This window comes from Apis dorsata, unplaced genomic scaffold (assembly GCF_000469605.1).
Source record: "Apis dorsata unplaced genomic scaffold, Apis dorsata 1.3 scaffold_189, whole genome shotgun sequence".
Taxonomy (NCBI): Eukaryota; Metazoa; Arthropoda; class Insecta; order Hymenoptera; family Apidae; genus Apis; species Apis dorsata.
This window is the reverse complement of record NW_006263474.1, coordinates 358,357-369,232: the sequence shown is the minus strand read 5'-3', so window position 1 is coordinate 369,232 and position 10,876 is coordinate 358,357.

Sequence of the window (10,876 nt, the reverse complement as noted above, 5' to 3'; positions counted from 1 at the left end):
AATTTGAATTATTAAAAAAATTCCTAAAATTGATCCAAAATTTCATATATAATTAATATTTATAGAAGTTAGAAGATAAATTGTAGATATAATAATTTTTTAAAATTCCTTAGAATTAAAAAAATTTAAATGTTTTTTCATTATAATATTTGAAATATATTATTATTTTTTTTTCGAAGGGTTTTATTTTCAATATAAGAAATTTTTGTTATTAAAATTTATACATTTAACTGTATATTTAACTGTATAAATTTATTCGAAAATTTATACAATTAAACTAACTTTTCCGGCAAATATATCAAAAATAATTTATTACATTATAGGAAAAAGTTATTCTAAATGGTTTTTAACAAAGATATTTCAAATGTGATTGAAATCGAAGTTAACCAACTCTGTTATCCTGCATAATTACCACGTTCGAAAAAATATACCAAAATTTTGGAAATAAAGTGGGAAACGTTACTCGAAATGGAAAAACGAGATTTTCATGATCGAATTGGTAGGCTGGTTTATATAGGCGGATTAAATTGTGACCTCGAGCTTCGCCCAAATCAAAAGCGGTGGTTCGGAGGGTGGTACAACAGGGCAAAAGGGAAGGGGGGAGAGAAAAAAGGAAACGCGGGACAGCGAAACGGTCGTGGTTACGGCCGGAAATTGGCGAAACTTTGCGGAAGGTAAATTGGCGGCGGTAATAAAAAGCGGCTCGTTCGTGGTTCCCGTTGAATCTCGCCCCCAACCCATCTCCCCTTGGATCTCCCCGCTCCTCGAACGACTCGATGGCAGGGGCGGCGGATGAAATTATGAGAAGTCTCTCGAGCAAGAAAGCGACTCCGATTGGCCGGAAGAACAAACGCGTCGGCCGGCCAAAAACAATTTGCTTAATGCTCTCTCGGTTCGCGCTATCGTCCCCGATAAGACGACTGATGTGTATATATATATATATATATGCGATTCAAGGCCGGTCGTCGAAAAGGGGGATCACCCCTGCGTAATCTCGCCAGATTTGCATTTAAAGGAGAACGTTTAGATCGGGAGAGATAGGCGTGCATTCGACGATTCACGTTCCTTATTTCCGCGAATACCAGTCGAGCAAGTTACCTGCCGACAGATAGATCGCTCCTCGACGCCATTGTAAGGGAAAAGGATTTTTCTTGAGAGGGTGTGGGTCTCTCCTTTGAAGGAGAATGGGCAGCGATTTTCTAGGTGGATCGTGGCTTGTTATTGAGTTCGAGGATGAGTGCAAGGTTTTAAAATGTATTTTGAGGGTATTTTACACTCGTATTTCGTAACGAAGAAATCTAAAGCTTGGAAATGATTGGGTCTTTTATTATTAGAAAGGGAAAGGAAAGAGTTGTGTATTATGTATAAAAGAAATATGAAATATATTGATAGTATGATAAGGTTTTAAGATTAAATTAAGTTTTTTTGAAAAACTTATTTATGAAAGATAAATACGTCAAGATAAATACGTTTAAGTAACATTACCTTAAATAATACATTCCATTTTATAAATCGCCACAGCTAAGATTAATTTTCCCCATTTCTTCTAACTTATATTCCTCTTCCTTACCCTAACCCAATTGCTTAATTAAAATTACATCAACTGGCTCAAATAAAACTTTCATAAATTATAATTAACAAATATAATTACTTTTAATAAAAGCTGTACCATTCATATCTTCGATCTATTATCCGAATTTATAAATCTCTCGAAAATAGATTGTCCTTCTTCGATCTATTCTTTTCTATCCGCTTCTATCAACTCGAATCTGATTTCTACAAATCTGCCAAGCGCAGAAAATCATCGAACAAAACGTAATGGCTCCAAGACCGACTATCCGACCATCGAAATCACGAAATCGCGACAGATCGCAACTAATTAACTGCTCGTCCTCTCAAGAGAATCATTCTGGCCAGTAAGGTCTGTTAAAAAGCTGTGCTCGAAATTTCCCCCTAACCCCTTCGTTCCCCGCCAACCGTTCGTTCCAATAGTCGAGAGGGGAAAAAGAGAGGATGAAGCGGAGGAACGTTCCACCCTTCTCTCTTTTTCACCCCCTCAGCGCATCAACCATCCTCCCTATCCCCCTTCCCCCGTGTATTTTCCGGGGAAATGCAAATTCCGGGTCACTGACATCGACTCGATTCGAGCGATATATCGTAGCGGCGACGTGGAAGGGAAGTGGATGTACGTGTGTGGAAAGATAGAGGATACATCGTGGAATATATTTTCAACGAATTTTTCCATATCCTTCCCGAGGGTTCTTACGTTGCTTGGTGACGAGCAACTGAAACTGCATGTACGATTCGTCGAACGACCACTGAATATTTCGCGTTTATCCTGCGCCCAAGTGTTCGAGTTGATGCTTCGAAAGGGGATTTCAGGGGAATTAGTCGATGCATGGGACGACGACGGCGAGGAGTAGCGATACGCCCTTGATCGGACGACTATCAGACATCCAAATAATAAAAGTGTTGTGTGAAGATTTTTAGATTTTGGCGGAGGATTGGGATTGGAAAATTATCGAATATTGGAAAATTAACGAAATATGTTAAAAAATATTATAATAATCGTGATTTGTTTAAGATCCAGTGACTCGGAAATTTTGGAAAAATTTTGGAAACTTGAATGTTATTTTATGTAAAATTGTGGAATAGAAAAGAAAAGAAGAAATAATTGTAATGTACAATTGTACAATGTATTTATTATTGCGTTATTGTTGAAAAACTATTATGAACATTCATAAGGATTTTGAGTATTTATGAATTGACGAATTGATTGGCTGCCGAGTATAACGAAGCTGGAATTGCAAGATTGTAAAAATTGAATGGCTCGGAAATTTATTGGAAATTCAATTGCTTGAATAATGGAAGAATAGTAGACTGGTTTTTCAATTACAATTCGTTATGACTTTTATGTAAACTTATACATGAGCAAAGAAAAAATATTTTAAAATGTCTTCTAAACAAATATTTATATATATATCCTATTCTGCATTTTCTGGTCAAAAAAATAAACCAGAATTAAAAATATTTATTTGAAATAACGCGAAATATTCTGATTGTCATTATTCATCTAATGGATTCACATTAAATCCACAAGAGAATATTATAAACTTAATCAAAGAAAAAAAGCGGTCTCTCTATAATTTATTTATGAAACACCGTTACTGCTCAATTTACCTTACATCCACGGTTACAAAAATATTCTCCCGAGTTCATTCCGCCAACTTAATCAACCCCGTTCACTCGTGTAAAGTTAACGATGAAAGTTTGCGAATGGAAATTCTCATTTTCATTTGCATACATTCGAGAAAAGTTCTTCTTTGAGTTTTCATCTTTCTACCTAGGTTCGTGTATTATCGTGTTTCCCTTCGGCCTCGAACCCGAAAGGACGATCGGTCTTCTCGAAAACGCCGATCGAGCAGCGTGGCCGAATATATGAAAAAGATTCGTGAATCGTGCCAAACTGGCCTGGCAAAAACTTGGCTCCTCCCTACGGACACGGGACAAAATTCTTCCGGTTAACCGCAACGATAATCCTCGAATCAATCCATTTCGCGAATAGATTTCAACCCCGATTTCGAGCAATGGATTATATCGATCATTTCAAATTGAAATATGTTTATGGTGATTGATGTTTTCAACGACACCTTCATTTGTTCAAAAGTGTGCTGGAGAAACTTTTCTAAGCTTTTCTTCGAAAATTGGAAAGAATTAGATTATAAAGGAATATTTTTTTATATTTATAATCTTATGATCTTTTTAATATTAATAATTTAATAAGACTTTATATGTTCAAACAATTGTCGATATTTTAAATTGTTATAATTTCGTAAATGAAATCATATGACAATCAAGCTGAATACATTTTAAAGAACTTCTACTTTCACAATATTGAATAAATTGTGAATAGATGTATTTTTCTCCTCTAAAATTCAATCAGTTAAAATTTTTTTTTCGTAAAAATTTATAAAAGATTTAAAAATTGAAATCTTCGCTTTACAATGATCCATTAAAACTTACTATATAATTTTTCCTCGTCAAGTCATTGAATTTTAAATCATTTAATCCTAATATTCAAAATTTCTTGGCGGAAAGAAATTATATAGCAAGTTTTAGAAAATGTGTAGAAAAATAATTCAATCTTCAAATCTATTGTAGATTCAGTCATGAAAAAAATTGTTTGGAATTTGTTTGAAATTGTTTTGAATTTTTCAAATTTCTGTCAAGAAAAATATTTTTATTAACACTTTAATATAAATTAAATAATAAATTTAATAAATTTAAATTGATTGCGATACAATTTTTTTTTATGGAATTATAACAACTTAAAACATTGATAATTTTCCACCAAATGTTGATTTATGCTCTTTACTATATTTATTCAAAATTGAAAGAAATTAAACTATGAATAAATAATATATTATTCAACTCTTGTATAATCTAAAAGATCTCCAATTTGAAAATTTAAAAAATTATGAAACTTTGATACATAGTGCTTACATATGGATTTCTTTTTTTTTTTTTTTCCTTTCTATTTCTCAAAATCACTTTAAGAAACTGAAATTAATCTTTAAAAAAAGACTATTCGCAAACTATAAAAATACAGAAAAAGTTTTCAGACAAAAGTTGTTTCTTTTTATAAGACTATCGTTTGTTTATACAATTAATAAATATTAATAAATTTTATCAAACAATAATTTTTATAAAAAGAAATAATTTAAAAAAAATTTTTTTGTATTTCTTGTAATTTGCGAGTTATAAAATAAAAAAAAAATCGAATTTTCAAATTTTATCCCCTTAATGTGATTTTAGATAGCAAAAAAAAATTGCGTAATACATATTTACATAATACTACATAAATACTATTCTTAAAGTTTTATAATTTTTTGAATTTCCAAGTTAGAGATTTTTCCTTGTAAGTATTCTTTCATTTAAGTTTAAACTTGAGAAACAAGTTTTATAAAAGTTTTATTTACATTGGAAAATTTTCGATAATTTAAGATTTTTTATCGTTTCTATTATTATTCGTATTAAAACATTTATATGAAATTAGATAGATTAAAAACATTATTAACAGTTTATTAGAACTTTTAAAAATTATTGTCTCATTTAAAGATACAGAATATGTTATATAATGAAAACAATTATAAAAAACAATTATATACTTGTAACAAAATTAAAAACTAAATTAAATTCTTTTCCAGTCTTTTCTCTGCGTCTCTTGATATTTTAATCAATTTTGATATTCGTTCCGCGAGATTGAAAACCGGGGGAAAAAAATACAGAATCGTGGAGATGTGGATTTTCGAAAGAGGTTGAATTGTTTGAGTGGAAAGAGAATTTGAAAAATTCGAAAATATTTGAGAATATAACAGGATGAACAAGAATTTAAAAAGAGTCGAATATTGATTTTTGTCTTTGGAAAATTAAGTTAATTGATTTACTTTTTTCATCGAGTCTTTTTTTTTTTTTCATTTTCACTTGTACATTTTATCGATTTAATCAATTCATAATTTCAAAAAATATCGGTTATATTTCACGTTTGTAAATTTAATACGAAAGAGAGGGAGATAACGATATTCCACGCGGGAACATAAAAATCAGAAAACAAAACAGATATTAAAGAAAGATATTAAATATCTGTTACACGAATTTAATAGGAACGCATATTTAATTGAGATTATTAAATTACTTTGAAAATTATAAAATTCGAGAATTTCAATTCAAAATATAATATATACGAATTTTAATTGGAAAAAATATTATTGCTATTATACTGTTGTATTATTAGTTTGATATAATTAAAACGTAATACTACCTTGTGTGTAACACGTTACATAAAATTATCGTCATTTATATTGTAGTTATATATCGTTATTATATATTATTTTAATTAATAAAATTCTATTTAATTTAATCAATATAAAATAATTATATAAAATTCCATTCCTTTTCATTTAATATCAGATTCCTTCTCACTTTATGGTAAATGAATATAACTTGATACAGCTTAGAATTGCAATTACAGTACTCTCTCACTAATTGCAACTATAGTCAATTTTCATAAACCAGCATCTCTTGACGTACTCCCGTGCTAATTGCAATAATAACCAGATTTCGTAATCAAGATCCTCTTACACAATAAACTAATGATATCAAGTTGATTGACAAATGATAAATTGTACATCACAGAGTGATTTTTCAATAAAATTCTTAAATCAATATTAAAGTAAAAACAAGAAAAGAAAAGAAAAAAATAGAAAAAAAATATCCATCAAACAATGCCATATTTCCTATAATCCTCTCCTAATTTATTAACCATTACACGAAACACAACTACATTCGTCCGTTGTTTCACCCTGCATTGGAGGGGCGAATTTCCAGAATTTCTCTGCCCGTTGCATAATTAATCGCATAATTTCCATGGCTCTGCAATATCGTGAAATATTTCGTAAGTTTCGTGATAGTTGGTCGGGCCGCAGCCTATGATGGATTTGTACTGAAATTGGAGCTGCCGTGTCGTTTGAGGGTTTCCGTGGTGTCGTATTGCGGTCTGCTAGCTTTTGATGCACGCGATGCGTGGCCACAAACAGGGGGAAGTCTTATCGAGTCGGGGGAGGATAGTGTCTATGCACTATTGCAAACCTTGTTTTGTTAACGCGAAACCATTGATACCTTCGAATCGGATCGGTTTACCTTCCCGGAAGAGATTATTATTTCATTCCAGGAGTTAATCAATGAAATTATACCAAATTCAATCACTTTGCGGTATCTTTCCTTTAAAGTATTTGCAACGATTTAATTAATATTTTTGATTAATTCGAATCGTTTTTACGTCTTTATGAAAGAGATTATTCGTTTCGTTCCCGAACTTAATCACGAATGAAATTGTATCGATTCCAGCTCTCGCTTTATTATCGAAGATTTCAATAATTTGCGATTAATAATCTTCGAAATCGGGATCGTCTTACTCTTCTCGGAATAGATTATTATTTTATCTCTCAATTCGATTAAATTGTATCAAATTCAATCTTCAAATTTGTTTTAAAATATTTTCCAACTTTTTCTCGAAGATTTCAATAATTTGTGATTAATGTTGTTTCGTATGAATATTTAAAGTAACTTGCAAATTGAGGAATATAGTATAATATATAGAGTATTATGTATTTGTGAGATACATTTGAAAGATCGATTTTTAAACAAACATAAAAGTTAATGTGTACAAATAAATGGATCGAAATTTATTTTAAAATTAAGTTATAAACAATTGCATTTGCGTTAAATGAGAGGAAAATAGAATGATATTAGATAGATAGATAGATGAAATTTTTGTGTCAAATCAACTTTTATATTTATTTTGATCTCTAGAATAAATGATCTCACGAATATATATTAATATCTAATATAAAAATCAAATAAATTTATAATTGCCTATTTTTAAAAGATTTGCAACTTATTTACAAATTTTTGTATTTTTTGTAATCATTGTAATATTTACATGAATTTATATACTTAGAGAAAATTGCAAATTTGAGAATTTAGATTCCTAGTGTCTTTTCTTATAAGAAAAATTTTCAATTTCAAAACTTTAAATATCTTTATGTGATTAATAACGTACAATAAAAATTTGCAATATCTCTGTCCACATTGTAATTTATGTTACCTCTTTGTGTACCAAATTATATTTTTTCTAATATTCATAGGTTCATAGTAATATGATAGAGCACATAAGATAGGATTTGAGCGTTAAAAGATGATATTCCATTTAAAAGATAAAGACCCACTTTGCATACAAAACTAAAGCTCAGAATTCGGTTCACCTTTTTACTAGATACTTAGTAACTTTCCAAGAATAATTCGCCCGGCCAAGAGGGATGGAACAAAAAGAGAACGAGAGTTAAACACAGCGGTACGAATGCTGGCCCATTAAACCCACGCAACAAAGAAAGTCAAAGCAGTAGGAGCAATTGCAATAAAATTTGTTGTCACTAGGAGGCCGAGAGGAGAGGCAAAAACGGAGAGGAACCGCTAATTTGCAAGTAAAAGACGATGCGCCGCTATCTAAAATTGCTTGGACTTTCAACTCGTTTTCCCATCAAAAGAATCAAAAAAAAAAAAAAAGAGAAAGAGAGAAAAAATAGAAAGCAATAAAAAAATTATATCAGAAAAAGAAAGAAACCATCCAAGAAAATACATTCAATGTCATTTTTTTTTTTTTTTCATCAAATTTGACGAATCGAATTCCAAGGAAACTTTTGAAAATTGACAAATTCGATTGTCGAATCGTAAATATCCATTAAATCCCGGAACAATTTCTCGCAATCGGAAACGTTGCTTCGCGCGACAGAATATTCTATAGAACGAGAGTCTTTCTTTTTCTCTTTTCTCCTAGCCACCAAGCTTTTGTTTAATTTTCAAATGAGAGCTGAAGAAGGCGTTGTTCTCTCTCGAAGTTATTACGGTTTCCTTCTGGAACAATGACCTTATTTCTAAAAGGGGAATTGAAAGAAATGTTCGACACAATCTTGAAGCGAAGCATCTCGATAACAAGATGTTGGAAATATCGTTGATGGAAAAATGGTTTTCGATCGAGTTCGAGTATACATAATTTTGTGAAACGAAATATTTTTTCAACCATCACTGTGCATCGATTTTCCGTCAGACTGCTCATTTTCATTCAGTTAGAATCTAAATGAAATTAATTTTTGATTATTTATTGTACTATTTTTGTATGAGAAGGGAGAATATTTCAGGACGAATTTGGAGAATTTGTTGTTGAGAATATGTTAATCGATGTCGCTAAAGTCAGAGGGTGAACATCAAAGATCGAGGGTGAATTCCTGGGAACTTTAAGTGTATTGCCACGGTAATCGAGAATACTTTATTATAAGTAGAAACAGTACTGAATTATTCATGTTATTTTCTTTCCCTAAGGAACATAATTTACATAACGCGTCAACGTTAAAATATTTCCAATTTATATTTTTATTTCTTATTTCAAATCATCAATATTATACCATCAATTCTATCATATATTATATATTTCCTTTTTCAATATTCAATCCTTCGATTAATATTTCAACAATATCTAAAAAATTAACACCAATCTTGCGACTAATCGATATAATTGATTAACAATTTATAATTAAACATAATAATATCTCTATACAAGTTACACAATTTTTTTTTCGAGACGTTTACTCAATCGATAATCGATCCCTTCGAACCCCACCTCAATAACGAAATGCTAATCCTATCTTCGAAGAAAAGCGTCGTAAACATATAAGACGATTACTCATACCGCTAAGTAATCAGTTGGGAAGTCACACACTACGTGGAAAAGCATACTGAAAGTTGATAGTCTCGGAGCCAATTAATCTCACGACACGAAAGTATAGAATAAACCACGAATAAGAAGGATCAACGATATAAACGAAAGATTTATGTAGGGGCTAAATGAAAGATAGAAGTCGGAATGGAGGTCGCCATTTAGATCCCCGGAATGGAAGTTTTCCCATCGTGTTCGCACAATTCGTCCACAGATGGAGATAGTTTTCGGCCAATTCTATAAGAGGGAAGTTCATCACGCGGAGAAAAGAAAAACAACTGCGATACCACATTTCTTCTGTGGCGTCTTGCGCGACTCGGGTCGCACTTCCGGTTATCAGAATGCATACAATCGCTCGCAACGAGTTTATAAACGAAATTCTTTTTTATTTTTTTTTTCTGGAATATCATTTCGTTCTTTGTTTTTTTTTAAATTTGTAAAAAAGAATAGTTATAGAAGATTGTTCCAGAAATATTTCATATTTTCCAAAAAAATATGAAAAATAGGAAAGAATTTTGTTTCGAAAACATCTTTTTTCAAAATTCAAATTACCATTATTCTAAAATAAAATAAAATGTCTAAAATTCGATCAACGAATAGAATATTATCGTTAATCAATAATAAATAATAATTTGAAATAATTTATAAAAAAAAATGTTGCATGATTGCAGATACGAATCTATAATAAATAAATCATTGTAATTTTTTTGTTGATATATCGATCGAAATATCGATTTTCACTCGATAAAGTTAAATTAGCTTATATCCGTATAATAAAAGAATTAAATAAAATTTCAAATAAATTTTATTCGAAATCATCTGTTATCTGATCTAATATAAATTTGAGAATATAGAGTCGGGAATTTTAACGGAAAATGGAATTATCAAAGCTGGACATGAACGAAAAAGCGCTGTAATTAGCTTCGCTAGAGCAGATTGAACTTGGCAATTTCGCGGCAATTTAACGAGAGATATACAGGAAATGGGGGAAGTGGAGGTAGAGCGCGCGTAGCTTCGCGTTCACAATGTAAATCATTTCGTCCGTTTCTGGACGGTGCGCCGATGGCACTTGCAACGCGGCCATAAATGTTCCTGATATTGCCGTAACATACTCCCTTTTTCCTAAACTATCGTTGAAAATTTCACGAGGGATTAAATTCAATTACTCTTTGATATATTTGATATAGGTTGGAAAAAGCTCGAAAAAAAAAAAAAAAAAGAAAAGAAATTCGTATCGTTTAAAATTAGTTCGATCTCGAAACGATCTCTTTTGTATTTTTACGTCTTCGAATCTTCAAATTTATCATTGACATTTTTATCACTCTTTTCTCTTAATGCTTTTCGTCTATTCTAAAGAATCTAATAAAAAAAAAAGGAATATTCTATTTATATACAATAGTATAAATTGTAAATGAAGATAAAAATATAAAATCATTAAAATAAGAATTCGCCATCAGATGGAAACACAAAAGAAAGAGAAACACAAAGAAGAATAGTTTTAAAATATTCACGATTTCAAGCGCAAAAGGATTTCTCAACTCGAAG